This window comes from Gordionus sp. m RMFG-2023, chromosome 5 (assembly GCF_954871325.1).
Source record: "Gordionus sp. m RMFG-2023 chromosome 5, tfGorSpeb1-WG-v2, whole genome shotgun sequence".
NCBI classification, from domain to species: domain Eukaryota; kingdom Metazoa; phylum Nematomorpha; class Gordioida; order Chordodea; family Parachordodidae; genus Gordionus; species Gordionus sp. m RMFG-2023.
The window spans coordinates 23,285,332-23,303,848 of record NC_088779.1 but is presented as its reverse complement, the minus strand read 5'-3'; the positions used below and the strand labels follow the sequence as shown (position 1 = coordinate 23,303,848).

The 18,517-nt window shown below is 24.7% G+C and overlaps 3 long non-coding RNA genes across 3 annotated transcripts; all 3 read left to right on the top strand.

Annotated features, from left to right (window-relative positions):
• Window positions 1-1,528: 1,528 nt before the first annotated feature.
• On the top strand, window positions 1,529-2,471 carry LOC135929659 (uncharacterized). Its single transcript, XR_010572628.1, has 3 exons — window positions 1,529-1,607; window positions 1,661-1,720; window positions 2,438-2,471. It is a non-coding gene; the product is annotated as an uncharacterized LOC135929659 (long non-coding RNA).
• Window positions 2,472-4,026: 1,555 nt separating this feature from the next.
• LOC135930426 (uncharacterized) lies at window positions 4,027-7,090 on the top strand. Its single transcript, XR_010572763.1, has 3 exons — window positions 4,027-4,120; window positions 4,172-4,231; window positions 6,892-7,090. It is a non-coding gene; the product is annotated as an uncharacterized LOC135930426 (long non-coding RNA).
• A 9,173-nt stretch (window positions 7,091-16,263) lies between these two features.
• Window positions 16,264-18,284, top strand: LOC135930017 (uncharacterized). The gene is made up of 3 exons (XR_010572706.1): window positions 16,264-16,361; window positions 16,435-16,488; window positions 18,095-18,284. It is a non-coding gene; the product is annotated as an uncharacterized LOC135930017 (long non-coding RNA).
• Window positions 18,285-18,517: the final 233 nt, after the last annotated feature.

Sequence of the window (18,517 nt, the reverse complement as noted above, 5' to 3'; positions counted from 1 at the left end):
AAAAAAAATAATTAAAAACAATATGTTCATTAATAAAAAAAGTTGCAAGGAAATTATTAATGATCCCGGAAGTTCCTGTATTTAGAAGTTCTGGAATGTTCAAAGAAAAAAATATCTAACTTAATATATTTTTTCTCATCAATCTCTATTTGACCATTAATATGAATTCAATTATCACATTGAAGCAATTAAAGATAAATTTAATTTTTTCCAAATTTATTTTCTCTTAATTTAACAGTATTAAACAATAATATTATTATAATAAATTTATTAATCTACATATTAATTAATATAAATTTTTAAATAATTATTAAGAGAACTAAGCAATATAGTGAAATAAAAATTTATCCATTTCCATATAACAATTTTAATATATTTTAGGAACGTTCTACAGTTCCAGAAAAGTTTTGGTTCCATTCTCGTTCCATAAATTTACTTAAAGCTAGGTTCTAGGAAACGATCTGTTCCAGATCACTCATTTTTTAATAATAATTCCAAACCTTAAAAAATGTTTTCTCCATTTATTTAAATAGTATTTTTTTGTTGCAATTATTTCTTTTTAATAGTACATATTTATTATTTTTTCCATAGTTTTTTTTTTATTTTGAACTTTTTTCTTCCGGCAATTATCTTTTTTTCTTTAAGATCTCTTTTATCGCAGTTTATTTTTCCGGAAGGTTTTTCCCCCTTTTGTCTACAGGAATTTTTTTTCCTTTTACCATCAAACATATGTTTAGGACAGATCTGATTCTAGAAAAAATTAAGGGGAGTATCCAATATTTCAGATAGAGCGGAAAAATTTTGAAAGCAGAACGATAATAACAATATTTGTTCTTGCATCATTAGGGGACAACATAATAATTTAAAATTTAGTCGAGGTCCGAGTCAGAGGGTCCTGCCCGAAACAAATGTCGTAACAATGACACTGATTCGACCGAGTCTGCGAGAATGTCTATCGGAAGCACTCGAACCGGTCGAATAAGACCCTGATCAATCCATATCTATTATTCTTTATTTAATGTGGCTATAAACCTTCAAAAATTAATAATCAATTTTTAAAAAAATATACGACCCTGATCATGATCAATGATTATACCATTTGAAATAATAATAAAAAAATTAAAATAAAACATAGGTAATAACGGCAAACCAAACTGATTAAAACTCTAATCTAGTAGTATAATAATAATAGCGTAATACTTTTGATATAATGATAAAGTATATACTATTTAAAATTCGTTAAGTTGATTCAAATATTGTAAATTTATCTATAAATTAAAAATAAGACGTAAAAAAATAGCATAGCTAATTAAAACTTTAATCAAGCAACAAGTGATAATTATAGCCATATAAACAATTCTTTAGATATGGTAAATAGAGTGTACTTTAAAATTCTTTAAGTTTGTTTCAAATATTGTAAATATATATAAAAATATCTAAATCTTAATAATGCAAATATAATATTGAGAGATAAGATTTTTATATAAAAATACGAAAAATTACTTATGAATTAAATCATATTACTAACTTTTTTTCTAAAAATTAATCTTATAATATGAACTACAAATGTCTAACATACTTTTGTCTAATATGCTTGATTACAATTGGTAAATTTATTATTAATATAATATATTGTAGATGATTAAATTTTCTTCTTTAGATTTGCACCAACATTACTCAGGGGTCTCCATATCATGCAATGCCCTTAACAGAATCAATCGTATATATATTTTTTTTTGATGAATGAAGGTTTTATTTTGTTTTAAAAACGATTACAATATTATCTGTCTCTTTATTTGTAAATATCTATTACCCACTGGGCAAAACTATTTAAAAAAAAATATTTAATAGTCTTTAAGTCATTTTTTAGAGCCTCCTCCCCCTTTTTTTGTCATTTATGGCTATAGAGCTCATTTACTCATGTATAATGCATTAAGATATGAATATATCAATTTTGTATATAGAGCATTTTTTTAGTATCTTTTTTATTCTCATATTTGGTCATTTTATTGTGGTTTTTCCTTCACACACAAATTCCTTTTAAAATGATTGTAATTGGTAGTAATTCTTCCAATATTTTCATATATTCCTACAATTTTGCATTAACAAATAAAATAAGTATTTTATTAAAATATTTTATTCTAATCCTCTAATTATTTTAATAATTTCAATATTAATACTTTATCAATTTTTTGTTTTATCCCCATTTTTGATATAAAAGAGGTGATTAATTTAACCCGTAACCCGATATTCTTAGAAATACGAATGAACAATAGAACTGATCCGATAAGATATTTGAAGAATTGGTAGATAATATAAGCATAAAAATATGGCCATTATTAGTATTAATTTCTTAAACTAAATTTTCACTTTATACTCAATAATTGCTTTGATAAAATTTTTTTTTTATATATATACTACTTATTTATGCTAAAAGCGATATGTCGGCTACCGAAAAGTCCTGGGTCAGGTCCACTTAAATTGAAAAGATGGTATCATAATCAAAATCAAAAAAGATGTATTGCCTTTACTTTCTGTGGTCGCGGAGGCAATAAAAATAATTTTCCCACCTTAATAAGCTGTCAAAAGGCATGTCCGAGATAAATTTTCATAGCTCACACTCTTTTCATGATTATTTTTCGATACTCTCGCTATATATATTTCGCATTCAGAATTCAATTTAGCTTTTAATTATTTATTTTATATTATATTAAACAATTTATGATTATGATTTAACATATTCTTATATGTAATCTCTAATTTTAATAAAAAAAAAATTATTAACATTGTTTATAGCCTTCTCATCATGTTTGCCATTTCATTTAAGTAATTTATTTAAATTAATTTATTGTAGATAACTAAATATGAATAATTCTAAAAGTAGGAGACCGATTTTCAAAGCCAAACTAAATCATGGGTCTCACAAAATCTCATTGTTATAAAATTAAGTTTTTTAGATGTATTTTGAAAGCAGTAACACTCATGGATAAGATGGGAGATAGGGGTGTCACTAGCCTTTACAATTTCACGGGGATCAAAAATTAATTTTAAAATTATTTTCAAAATTACCTACATTTTTTTTTAGCTAACATTATCAAAATTATATTGAGTATAAAAAAAATAAATTCATAATTTTGAAGGGGTTCTTCAAATTTTTTCGGGGGCTCGATCCCCTGAGCCCCTTGGTGGCGCTACTGATGGGAGGGACTAAACGGTCAGAAATTCCTAAAATAAAAATTAGTATACCCGTAATTTATTTTTAGCAACCATAAAGTTATTAAAGTATTTATTTATGTAAATTCAAAGTTTGCATCAACCATTTTTTATCACTTATTATAGCAAAACAAAGAAATCTTTTTTTAAAAAAAAAAAATTTTTTTTTGCTAGCTACCCTATAACTAAAAAAAAGAAGTTTTCAAGGACCTGATAACAATAAATAAATATATTAATATTCGAATAATAAGGTTGAAAATTTTCTTCATTCCACAAGCCTTGAACTATTATATCATATGTAAAAACCCACCCGAACCAGGAAGCCGGTTTTTAAGACCAAAACCAACCAAATATCCAAAGTAGAAATTTGCATTATTCTTCAGGAGGTGGGGGGGGGGGTGGATTTCTTGGATATGGGCATCACTGCATCGATTAAAATTTTTGGACCAGCTTGGACTTTTTATTTGCCTCGAAAAGCCGCACCCGAAATAAAGAAATTTGTTTTCTCCCGGCTCCAGCCCGAATTTATTTAAATAGAGAAAAATTTGATTTTGCCGGGGCTGGGAGAAAACCGGCTATATTTATTCTTAATTCAAAATAGAGATAAACCTTCAAAGATTAAAATGAATTTTTTAAAAAAAATGACCCTGATCCATAATTAAATTCGTTTAGCATGTTTCAAATATTTTTTTTAACACCTATAAATATCTATAACTTTGAAAAAATTATTTAATCTAAAAAATAACGCTAATATATAATAATAAATAATAAAATTTTATATATTAATTATGAGTTATTATAAAAATTAATTAATGCTTTATTTAATTCTTTTTCTTCTGAAATCTTTCTCATAATATGAAATACAAATATATAATATACATTTGTCTAATTTGTCTTATCACCATTGGTAAATTAATTATTAATATATATTGTTGAAATAATTAACATTTCTACTTAGATGTGCACCAATATTACTCAGGAGCCTCCGTATCAAGCAATTCAGCCAACAGAATTAATCGTACTTGATAATAAATTTATTAAATAATATATATTTTCCATTTTTTTTTGTCATTTATGGCTATGTTTATTTACTTTACGTGGGCATTAATGTACTTAGATATGATTATCTACCTTCCGGATGTATTTAGTTCCCTTTTCCTCTCTCATATTCAGTCATTTTATTGGAGTTTTTTTTTCTCATAAATTGTCAAAAATATTTTTGTATGATTGTATTGTAAGTTTGTAAAATAGCAATTTCAATATTTTAAATATTTTTATTTTCTATTTGCCTATATTTTTATATTAACTAAAAGTATATATATATATATATTAGAGTCAAATGTGTTTTTTCCGGGAATGTATTATTTTTCAACTCTAAGTCATTTTGTGAGCGATTTTTACCGAAAATGTATTCCATCATGTTTGGAATACCATATGAATTTCAAACAATTTTTACATAAACTTTTATACTTAATATAATTTTATCAGATTTTTCATATATTTTTTATACTTAATATAATTTTATCAGATTTTCCATATATATTTTTATATAAATTATAAATGACTCAAAGGATAACGGCAAAATTGTCTACAATTCATAAGATAGGTATTCCAAACATCATAGAATGCATTTCGTAAAATCCAATCTTTTTAAATTTAAAAAAACGCGCTCAAAAAATGATTTATTGAAAATAACACATTGACTGAAGTAACATTTTGACTCTAACATATATCATATCCCTGCAGAGGTACCATTTGCAAGGCTCGGCCCGTCCAGGATTTATTTTCCAAAAATATTTTTCGGACCGGCCCGGGTTTTATAACCTCTGTAGGTTTCTGATATATATATATATTATACAATCAAACCTGTCTAATTTGTGTAATCAAAACTTATTACTACTATCTGTTAAATTCTTAATTTAGCAAAAAGTGAGATTATATTTAACCATTTTCAAATAATCATTTTATTCATCAATGTCATGAGTAAAATCGATTTGTCTAACTATGATCGAAAATTCTTACACTTTTATGATTGGCTTATTTAATAGCAGTAAATTAAGATTATATCTTAAATATTGTTAAAAATTATTTAGAATTATCTGATATATAAATACATATATCGAATATTTACTCGAATATAAATAAATTCATATTAATAAATTTTTATGAATAATGATATCCACCATTTTGACCGAAAATGGACCTAAATACGATCAAAGGAAACCCTCGTAAAATAAGATTCTATAACATTATTATAAAATGTTTGCATACAAAATAAGAATAAAAATTTATTAAATAATTTGCTTATTTATTTGGTGAAATATGTTTAATTTGATTGATAATGTCTTCTTTGGATTTACGAATATTTTGAACAATTCCTTTAGAAAATATTTTAGCACATTCTTTTTGAGCATGATGATTTAAAAAGTAATAATCTAAATTTTTAATGATAACTCGTTATGTTTGTTTTCTTTATTAATTTTGTTTTGACATCAGGGGCGTCACCAATCTTTCAAGGAGTTCAAAAAAGTTTTATTGCCTATTTTGTTTTAGCTAACCTTATCCAAAATTATATTTGGTATTAAAAAAAATTTCAAAATTTTGAGAGGGCTCTTCAAATTTTTCAGGAGGTTTGAGACCCTGCGCCCCTCCCCCAGTTACGTTACTGTTTGATATGAATAGTTTTAAAAGGATAAAAATTTTATAATATTAATGAATGAATGACACAAAAAACAACGAATTCCAATTTTTTAGAGGTCTTACACAAATGGATAATAAATATATTAAAAAAACCTTTCCACTTTTCAAAAGTTATTCAAGGCATTTTATTAGAGGGGACAATGGAAAATTTTATTGGGGTTCAAACTTATTGGTCAAATTAGTGAGTTCTCCTAATTATCAAGAGCCTAAATTTGACAGATTTGATTGTATATTATTGAAATATTTATAATCATTTATATTATACTTAGTAATTATTCTAAACTCTAAATTTTAATTTTAAGAGAAAATAATTATATCGTACATAATTCAATGTTAACATTGTATCAATTTTTTACTGCAATTTTGATATGGAGACCTCAATTTAACCCGTTAGCCGATAGTCTTAAAAATATTAATTATGGAACCGAGTCGATAAGGTATTTAAAGAATCGATACATAATATATGTATATAACAAAATGAGGCCATAAGTTACCTTAAAAGGCTGTGATCTAAAAATCGAAAAAAAAAAAATTAAATTTCATAACTTTATAATGAAAAATGGAAATAAACTTATTTTTAATGAAAAATAAAATATGGTCTAAATCATTATTTCGAATTTACGAAATTTTATATATTTTTTAAAGATAGAGAAATTAAATTTGTGATTTTGAGAAGAAATAAGCGGTATTAATCTATATCTTTCAAATTATAATATGAAATAGGCAGTTTAAGGGAAATATTTAAATATAGGAAGTATAAAAATTTGGTAGGAATTTTAAATTTACAAATTTACAAATTTACAAAACTTTAAGAAAAAATTTTAATGGAAGATTTTATACATGCTTCATAATTTTATAAATATACGAAGTTTATAATTTTTTGAGGTATTTTAAATTATAAGTCATAGGTTAAACTTTAATTTATTCAATATTTGTTTTAATAAGAATTTTATTTATATACTAAATTTATGCTAAAAGCGATATGTCTATTAACGAAAGTTCCAGGGCCTGGTTTACTTAGCTTAAGAAGATGGTATTATAGTAAAGATGATAAAAAGTGTCTTCCCTTTACTTACGGTGGTCGCAGAGGAAGTAAAAATAACTATTTTTCCTTGAAAATTTGTCAAAAAGTCTGTCGGAAATCTTCATAATGTTCACGATTTTTCCAATTTTTTTTGTTATATATCGTATTTGCAATTCTATTCGATTTTTTTAATATTTATAATCACAAAACTTATTATAATAAACAACAAAAAATTATGATTTCACATATTCTTACATGTAAATTCTTATCAATGAATACTAACATTGTTTAGTACGCCCTTCCCATCATGATCGCAATTTAAAAAATTTATAACATATTGTAATGTTTATAATTTTCGGAAAATATCCGGATATAGTTACAGATGCATTTTAAGATTTTTAATCTAAAATACAAAATACTTAGCAAATATTTTAATATGATATAAGATACTTGTAACTTATTTAAGAAATTTGTGTAAGATACAAAATAATTTTTTTTTGAAAACTTTAAGTACTAGTATAATAGACCAAATATCTGCAGTAGCGCAAATATATGTCTGGGATACTGATTTAAATTATCAGTTTCATAATTAAAGCCTTCATCAATTTTTCTTTGAAAAGATCTTCGAGAATTATTTTGTAGCTCAATTTTTAAAAGCGGCCTAATTAAAATTTCAGCAAAAATAATATTATGTAAGCCTCGAGATTAGGCAGATAAGTTAACCTATTTGCCATCAATTAAAAAATCTCTAGGCTTAGATAATATTATTTTGCCAAAATCTTACTTGGACCCTTTTGTAAGATAATAGTTATAATAAATTGATAAGCAAAAGATAAGGATTAGAGAAAACTATTGAATTAAATTTACCTTCCATCATTTTTACAAATTCTTCTTCTTCAACTATAGATAATGGATGCTAGTATTATTAAAAAGCCTAATTCGGGTCGATTTTAAACGCCTCAAATTAAGATTATGACAAAAATAGCATTTTGTATAAGCATCATAGCTGGCAGAAATGATTGGGCATCTATTTGCCAAATCTTGATGCTTTTGAAAAATCGATTGAAATCTAACTTTTTAACACTAATGGATGAATTTCTTTAACTTTATACGAAGTTAAAAGATTATTAAATTTTTCCTGAGGTATTTTATAATTAAAGCCTTTAGGGTTTTTTGAGTTAATGTTATTGAAGTTTTCAAAATTTTTTTTTTGTTTTTCTGTTTCTTCAATACTTTATGATGATTCATATAATTTTTATATTCTAGATGACGTCTCTATCAGTGAAACAAAAATTATTTTATTTTTAATATACTTCAATTTAGATGATTTTTAATTTACTCTTAGAAAATTTTCAGTGTAGTGTCATTTACCGAAAGGTACTAACAGTACCATGTAGCGTCTTTTTCAGAAGATGGTATTACGATTAGGAAACAAGAAAAAGTACTAGTGATTTATTTATATTGATTGCCAATGAAATGCGAATAATTTTCTTAAAAGAGGAGATGTGAAAGATCAATTTTCTGAGACCAATTTTCTGATTTTTTTTAAAGAACTCCTTAAGCATGATCTATTATAAAAATTTGATTGAAAATTAATCCATATTTTTTTATATTATTCAACGAAAAAAATCTAAATTATATTTTTAGAAAATATATGGACACTATTAGCAACACATAAAATTTATAAATAAATTATATATATATAATTCAAAGTATAGGATTACGATTTATTATAAAAAATATATAAAGGCACATAGAGTGGTGTGGTTCCAAGAAGTATCCTTTTAACCTTTGCTTCTTTATCCGGCATTAGTTTAAAAAATATTACCTAATAAATATTATGCTCTGATAAATTATTCTTCCTAAGAAAAATTATTTATAATGTAAAAAGAGGGGAAATCTTAAAATTTTTAGCCTAACTCAACGAAGATAATTTAAATTGATATTGGACCTATCTTATATACTATTACTATTATATATTATACACTACTAATATAATTTGTAAAGCATTTCCATATATTTGTAACAACTTACTCATAAGATTGTTTGACATGTTGTAATTATTGTAAAAATAACATATTGTATTATGAACAATTTAAAAAATAATAATTAATGTAATTTAATCAATTTTTTAAATACGAATAACATAACAAATTATTCGATTCAAAAAATTTGGAACTGATTACGAATAATAATAAAATAATTATTTGGCGAATAATAAATTTAAATTCTTTACGAAAAATAAATTATATTAAATTATTCGATTCAAGATTTATGAATCGCGAATATTTTATTATTCGAATCAATTCTTTGTAGATGTGTACCTTAGAGTAGCAAACCTTAGGCTTCTCAGGTTTTAGTTAAACAAAACTTATCTTCATTTAACAATGATGCAAGATAGATTAAATAACTTGGTAATATGTTCCAATGATTATGAGTTCTTTAGATCATTAGGTATTGAAAAACTATAAAACATTATAATTATGTAAATATGGTGAATACTTAATTTTTTTTTAAATAAAATTTAGATGTCTATATCTCGATATGTAAAATTCAATAAGTGACATTCAGGATTGCCAGATGGTTTTCCTTCAAAAATATATTTTTATTTAGTAAAAAGACTTTGATAAATTAGTAAGTACTAATCAGGCATTACATAAGGATCCTTCAAAATTTGTTATCGCTAAGTCGACACATCTAATATTAAGGAAAAATATTTTTCCTTAATTTTTTTAACGATTATTCTCGTATCAAAGTTAATAATTTTATTTTGAATTCGATTCCAAGGTAATGATTATGAATTTCACTCTTCTTAATTCGACGGATGTGGTTATAATTTCGATAATAAATGATTTAATCTATAAAATTTATATTTTTTTGACGGTAGAGTTTTCTATGCTTCCTCGAAAAGGTAAATTTCGGCTAAAAAGAGAATGATTGCTATGATCCTATCCAAAACTGCAAGCCATGTTGTTCATGTTTTTTTAATCAATTATTTGATTTTTGCCACGATATTTTAGCTCAATTTATTGGTGCAGACTATCAACATGTTTATGAAAGTATTCATGATCCTTTACTCGATCTCAAAAATGTTTCCAGTTATCATAGGTAGTGTTGTTAAACTGCTTGATTTGAGCCGATATTTAAAAACGGCTAACTCAATATTTTAGCCAAAAAAATATTGTCTAAGCCTCGAGATTTAATCAAAAGATCAAACCCACCTATGAGCAAAATCTTAAGGCTTGTATAATATTTCTCCCAATAAAATCTTGAGTTAGCCATTTTTAAAAATCGGCTCAAAATGAGCCGTTTAACAACACTAATTATGGCCAACGATTAAAAAATTTATTTGTCATATTTAAAAAAAAGTTTACAACAAATATTTCTTTATCGAGTACATTAGTCAACGACTATAGACTAGTTGATTATTGGAAAGTTTTTGCTTATGAATGAAGCAGAAAATTTTTGGTTTAGTGGAAAATTAGAATTCTCTATTGTTGTGCCTTTTTTCTACTAAAACATTAGCAGATTATCAGCATACCACAATGGCCCTTCACCTGTATCGTCTACAGTTTGTTTTAAAATATTTTGAAGAACTATTGTTAACTATATTGTAATCTTCTCTGGATTCTCCTACATCATTAGAGAGAAAAATATGTGAACCAGCGATCTCTGCGGGATCAAGAAACGTTTCGAATCTAAATCTTAATTAAAATAATAACTCAATCTAGATTAAAGCAATTTAAAGTGTACCCATCCAACATCTTTCTTTCTTTTTATTTTTTTTAAAATTTATATGCTGTTTTAATTTTGTTTATTTCATAAAAATATATTAACTATAATTTAAAATATTGGCAATCTTTACATTTTAATTTTGTTGTAAAGGTGAAATCATATATTTATCATTTTGATAACAAAGGTTATATATCATATATTTTCCTCCTTTTAAAACATAACCCATAAAGAATTTCCGAGCAGTCAAAAATGAAATTCAATGTAAGATTTCTTGTTTATCTGATTGGTATTATAGGTATATTAAATATATTAAAGCATGTGTAAAAAATATTAAACAAATATTTTTAAATAGCCCCAATATCGTGTCAAATGGTATCCATGGTTTGGCCACTTAGTACTAAACCTATAAGTAAAATCATAAATAAAAGTCACAATTTACTTTAAATGATGGACTTTCTAATTTTATTTCATATTTCAAGTTTAAAAAATAATTTGTTTGTTTTATATTTAGTATATCTATATTTATTTTTTTTATATTGATCATCATCTTAAATATTTTCAGTGTTTTTATCGAATATGTGATTAAATAAATATTTTTCATTACTCTAAATTGAATAGCAATCTTAAAATCCTTTATCGTAGCCTATTTATTTGATCAAAAGAGTTAACTATTCAAGGTTTATTGTGACGAATTAATAATCGTATTAAAAATATAAAAATTCAAAGTTTGTATCGACTTTCTTGTTTGAAATTTCCCAATCTATTACTAGCTTTAATTTCTTTATAAATTTTGAATAAAAATAACTATACTTCCATTATGATTAAATTTTCAATAATTAATAATTGTAGTTTTTTCAAAGTTCAACTCCTTTTTTGACAGTCTAATTTATAATTTTTCTTCAATACATTAAATTCCGAAGATTTTTAATTCACTCACTCTTCTCCCATCGTAAAATATTAGCTCTTTCCAAACGCCAAAATCATTATTCCTTTAGCGTTTTAATAAAATTATGCTGTAAGCTCAGCCAGACTGTCAAATAAGTCATTAACATATTAACTTTCAAATATATATATACAGATGAGTTTTATATTATGTTATATTATAACTGTATTTGCCCCAGTGAAGAACATTAGTTAGATATAAGAAATAAAAATTTGTAAAAGCAATGGAAATTCAGAAAATTTCGAATTTAAAAAGGCATATAAAGTAGATTAATTATCGTTTTATACTATATATAAGATAATATATAAACGATTAAATCTAAATGGTGAAATGTTTTTGCTTCTATAATTTTGTAGAATCATAATTAGCATTTAGGCTGTGAACATTAATGATATGAAAGCATTTTGATAAAAGCCTCTAAAATAAAACCCTTTATATGATTCTCCATAATTTCTGGAGCTTCCCATCATTATAAAAAAGAATAAATAATTACTTTAATTATTCTTTATCTTTACAAAATATTAAACTATTTTAAGAATTGTATATTTTTTTTATCTTTTTAATAGAAGTGTGTGATTTACCGAGAGACCCAGGACGTTGTAAGGGTCATTTTCCTAGGTGGTATTACAACAAACACACGCGAAAATGCATGCTATTTATTTATGGTGGATGTCAAGGAAATGCGAATAGATTTAAAACCTTGAAGGAATGTAGGAAATGTCACAGATCAATTCACTAAAGAAGAAATGTAATACTTCTAAGCATAATCTATTATAAAAGTTGGGTGAAAATTAATCCATATTTCTTTTTAAAAATATTCTAAAGCAATATTATATTTTTTGAAATGTAAAAACACTTATTGACCAGTTAAATTTATAAAAAATGAATATTGTTTTCAAATCATTAAATATACAAACTATATTCATAACAAAATAATTATTTTTAATATAATTATCAAAGTATGCAATTAAAGTTCATCATCATACATGATAATAAATATAAGAAATGCGCATAGGAATATATTTAAAAGATAATTTTATGGGTCTTGTTTAAATTATTTCCAAAAAAAGTATATACTTTTAATTTTACTTAAATTTCATCCGGCATTTATATAAGAAAAAATTACCAAATAAATACTATTATTCTGATAAATTATTCACCTCATTTATGTTAATGAATGTAATGATGTAAAAAGGGGTGAAAATGTAAAAAGAAGTGAAAGGATATCTTAAAATTCCTAACGCAATAATGAAGAAAATTGAAAAGAACCTTATAGCATATATATATTACTATATATTTCATTGCAATAATATAATTATATTTCTAACCACACCTATATTTAGGTTTATCGAAAATTATTATAATATTCGATTCGAAATTAAAAAATAAATATATTCGATTAAAAAAATTTAATTCGAATTCGAAATAATAATTAAGAATTCTGAGACGAATAATAAATTTAAATATCATGCCTAGTATTGTTAAAAGGTTCGATTTGAGTTGATTTTTAAAGATAGCTAACTCATGATTTTATCAAGAAAATATTAGCCTAGACCAAAGGTTTTTCTCATAGATGGCACAAAGGTTAAGACATGTATTAGTGAAATCTCACTACTTAGACAATCTTTTTCGTGGTAATTTTGACGATATTTTTCTGGCTAAAATATTGAGTTAGCCGTTTTAAAAAATCGGCTCAAAACGAGCCGTTTAACAACACAGTAAAAACTTTAAAATAAATTCTTTTTCTTTAACCTAAAAATAAATTCTTCTTAAATTTTGTAAAATTCTTCTTTTCTTAAATTTTTTATATGTAAATATCATATTATAAAAATTGTATAATATACATATAAGACAAAAAGATTTATAATTTTAACAATAATAAAAAATTTAATCTTGTATTTATCACTTTTAAAACGTTCAAACTTTGCATAATTATATGGGATTCTATATATGTTTATATTTGATAACCATCATCTTAAATATTTTCAGTTCTTATTGAGATTTAAATATTGTTCTTAAATTGCTTACGTATGCATCTGCTTGTTGTCAAAAACCTTAATTTAAGTGTTTTTTTTTTAAAAAAATGGCTAAATCAAGATTTTAGCAAACTAGCCTCTAGATTTTGAGTATATTGCTTTTAGTTGTACAGTATCAGTTTCTAAATACATAGTGTTCAAACTAACATTCAAACATAAATTAATTCATGATTTTATATTTCGATTTTGGAAAAAGCCCTTAACTCTATATTTCATAATCCACGGATCTTCTATTCCATTATAATATAGATATTGTTTAATTTTTGCTTATTTTGCAATGACAAAATGATCTAATTTTAATTTTCAATATAATCACTATCGTTACGACATTCCATTTGGATGTGAAAAGATGTAAATATTCAATTTTTCAAATAGTCCGATCAAAATTTTCATTTTCGGCCCAAGTTTGGACTGACCCTGCCAAAAAATTTCCATTTTCGGCCCAAGTTTGGACTGACCCGCCAAAAAATTTTCATTTTGCCCAACCCAATTTTTTTAATTAAAAATAAATATATATATCTTCATTAGGGATCTGCAAGAGCGGGTTTTAAATAAAAAACCCGCTCACTCGTACACTCGTCCAATTTATAAAAAAAAATTAGGCTCTAGCTAAGTCCTTGATTTGACAGCTCGATGTTGACTAGCACACTTCGTAAGGCTATTTAGTTGTGATATTTAATTATATATGTTATGTTTGTCATTTTATTAACAGATGTGTGTCATCTCCCGAAAGCCACTGGACCATGTTACGCCTATTTTATTAGGTGATATACATCCCAAACAAGAAGAAAGTTTTAAAGCTTTATTAATGGTAGTTGCTAAGGAAATTGGAATAACTTTAAAACATTTTTGAGCTGTGGGAGGAAATGTTTGAAACAATTTTTCTCTGACTTTTAAATTTTAATTTTTATTCTAAAGTATTTCATTATTAAATTTTTTATTAAAATTTTTTTTAGAAACATTATACAAATTATCTTCTTACATTATCCAAAATTACCTCTTTTTTTAGCTAACATTTTCAAAATTATATTAGGTATAAAGGGAATTAAAAATTTTGAGAGGCTCTTTTTTCAGGGAGATTTAGCCCCTGTGCCCCTCTTACATGCCATACTACTGCATACAAGAACTTTGATAAAACCTATTTGGTATAGATTTGATATACCATTGTTTAAGTTAATTAGCTCGTTAGACAAAAAACTGTATCTTCAACCTATACGTATTTATAAAACTTTAAGGAAAATCTTCCATTTGTAAGTAAAGTTAATGCTTTCAGAAGACTGATCTCAAGCTTAAGGCGCCATGTTTTTATTTGGCCTTATAATTCGTTTACATTTTGGATATGGCAAATTTGTTTAAAATAGGATCCTTCAAAATTTGCCATCGCTAAGTCGATCTAATATTAAGGAAAATTATATTGCTTAATTTTTTTTACGATTTTATCTCCTATCAAAGTTAATAATTTCATTTTGAATTCGATTTCCAAGGTAATGACGATGAATTTCAGCCTTTTAATTCGACGAATGGTTGAAATGTTCTTTTCTTTATCAATTATTTGATATTTGTTAATACAATTATTTAGCTCAATTCATTGGTGCAGACTTTATTATAGCCTTCAATTCATTCAAAATTTATTTTTCAAATTTGAAAATATTTTACAATAAATATTTCTTTATAGATTACACTAGCCAACGATTATAAACTAATTGATTATTCGAAAGTTTTCGCTTATGAAATGAAACAGAAAAATGTTTAACATTTTGGTTTAGTGGAAAATTAAAATTCTCGATTCGTTTTGTGCTTTTTCTACTAAAACATTCCCAGATTATCAGTTATCCAAAATGGCCTTTCACTTATATCGTCCCAGTTTCTTTTAAAATATTTAGAGGAACTTTACTTAACTATGTTGTAATCTGCTCTGGTTCCCTTATACCATGAGAGAGGAAAATATGTAACCCAGCGATCTCTGTGGGATCATCATGATTAAAGAAACAATATGTGAACCAGAAAATTCTGTTGGAACTTCATGATTGGCCATAAGAATATTAATGTGTCTCAGAGTTAGATGGTTTCTGACATTTCACACTTGTTGCGCATGATGTCAAATTTTATTTTCATTTTTAAAATGTTTTAAACCTTTTTGAGAATTAATAAATGTAGCCTTGCGTTTCTTTCATAGTTTCTTAGTACCTGAATCAAGTTTATTTCCCATTTAAATTCTATGGTTATGAAATAAAAGATTATATGGCGTCTCCTAACAATTTAATTCACTAAAAGTATTTTTATATATTAATCTAGTTTGTTATTTTTTAAAAGTCTGAAACTAGCATATTAATATATTAAATAAACATTTAATAGTCGAATCTAAATCTTAATTGAAATAATAACTTAATCAAGATTAGAGAATTTTAAAGTGTACCCATCCAACCTCATTTTTTCTTTCTTTTTTAAAATTTATATATTTGTTTTAATTTTATTTATTTCAAAAAAATATATATATAAATTCAAAATGTTGGCAATCTTTACATTTTAATTTTGTCGTGAAAGCTCTGCCAATAGATTATAAGGTGAAATCTATTTATCATTTTTATATTTAAAAGTTTTATCATTATAAAGTTTATATATTTTTCTTCCTTTTTTTAAAACAAAAATTACGAGCAATCAAAAATGAAATTCATGATAAGATTTATTCTTTATCTGATTAATATCATAGGTATATATATTTAATTATATTAAATATATCATAAGCATGCGTTAAAAAATATTAAACAAATATTTTTCAATAGCCTTAATATCGTGTCAAATGGTACCCATGGAAATGCAACTTAGACCTAATTTAAGTAAAATTATAACTTTTATAAGAATGGTGACTTACTTTAAATGATGGACTTTTTATTTTTGCTTTATGTTTAGAATATCTTTATTAATTTTTCCATATTGATCATCATTATAAATATTTTCAGTTCTTACATGTTATTATATATATATTTATCATTACACTAAATTGAATAACAATATTAAAATCCTTAATCTCTACCCTATTTATTTGATCAAAAAAGTAAAATACTCAAGATTTATTGTTGCGAATTAATAAGCATAGTAAAAATATATATTATTAAAGTTTATATTGTCGTTCTTGTTTGAAATTTCCCTCAGTTGAAAAAAATAATATTATTGCTTGCTTAATTTTCTTTATAAATATTGAATAAAAATAACTATACATCCATTATGATTAAAATTTTCAAAAATTAATAATAATTATAGTTTTTTAAAGTTCTATTCTTTTAGACTTTAATTTATAATCTTTCTTCAATTTTTTTTTCTCTTTAGCTTTCACCTTTTCTGGTGGTAAGCTCCTTCAACATCTCTCTCCACTTAATGTTATTCATACAATCTCTTTTATCTAATTTATACTTCTTTATATTGGCTCTAACTTTATGGCCCCATTGAAGTTTTGGCCTTCTTTTTTTACGTTTGCCCATCACTTCCAAACTCTATCTTTCTTCAATAAAAGCATAAAATTCGGAAGTTTTTTGTATTGGCTCTATCTAAAAGCCAATTAAATCATTATTACTAGAGCGTTATAAATCATGTTGTCAACCAGACTGTAAATAAGTCATTAGCTTATAAACTTTCAAATAAATTTAGATGAGTTTTATATTATAACTGTATTCTAATTAGTGGTCTGCATCAGGCCTAATTTTTCAAGCCCGGCACGAAAATTTTTTAAAAAAGTTTTGCCGGCCCGTCCGAACCTGAAATTTTTTTTAAAAAATTACCGACCCGACCCGGCCCGAATTTATTTAAATATAGAGATTAATTTTTATAATTAATCAAAATAAAAGACATATATGTTATATGTCGTTTAGTTTCAATAAATAAAATCAAATATTTTTATTTTACATAAAAAATTCAATATAAAATTGATAAATTTAAATATATTTAAAAAATATTTCCAAGGTCCGACCCGACCCGGCCCGAATTTTTTAAAAAATATTAGGCCCAGCCCGAACCCGATTATTTTTAATAGAATTAGGCCCGAGCCCGGTCTGAGCAGATCTCTAATTCTAATAAAGAAAATTAGTTTTAGATATAAAAAATAATTATTTGCAAAAGCAATAGTTACTCACAATTCAGAACAAATTTCGAATTTTAAAAGGTATATAAAGTAGGTTAATATTCTTTTTATACTATAATTAAAACATAGAAACAAATTCAAATTAAAGATGAAATATTTTTGCTACTATAATTTTTAAAAATCATAACATCGATGGCATTGAAAGCATTTTAATAAAAGTATCTAAAATGGAACCCCTTACATGATTCTCCATTAATTCTGGAACTTCCTATCATTATTTAAAAAAAAATAATTACTTTGATTATTCTTTATCTTTACAATAATTTTAACTATTTTAAGAATTGTATTTTTTATCTTTTTAATAATAGTATGCAATTTACCGAAAGCCCCAGGACCTTGTAGAGCTCATTTCACTAGATGGTATTACAACAGAAATACGCGAAAATGCATGCGATTTATTTATGGTGGTTGTCAAGGAAATGCAAATAATTTTAAAACCTTAATGGATTGTAGGAGAAGATGTCATAGATCAATTCACTAAAGAACAAATGTAAAACTTCTAAGCATAATCTCTTATAAAAGTTGGGTGAAAATTAATCCATATTTCTTTTTAAAATTATCCAACAAAAAAAGCTATAATATTTTTTAGAAAATGTAAAAACACTTATTAGCATGCTAAATTTATAAAAAATAAATATTGTTATCAAATCATTAAATACACAAACTATATTCTATAATTAAGTGATAATTTTTTCCATTATCAAAGTATACAATTAAGGTTCGTCATCATT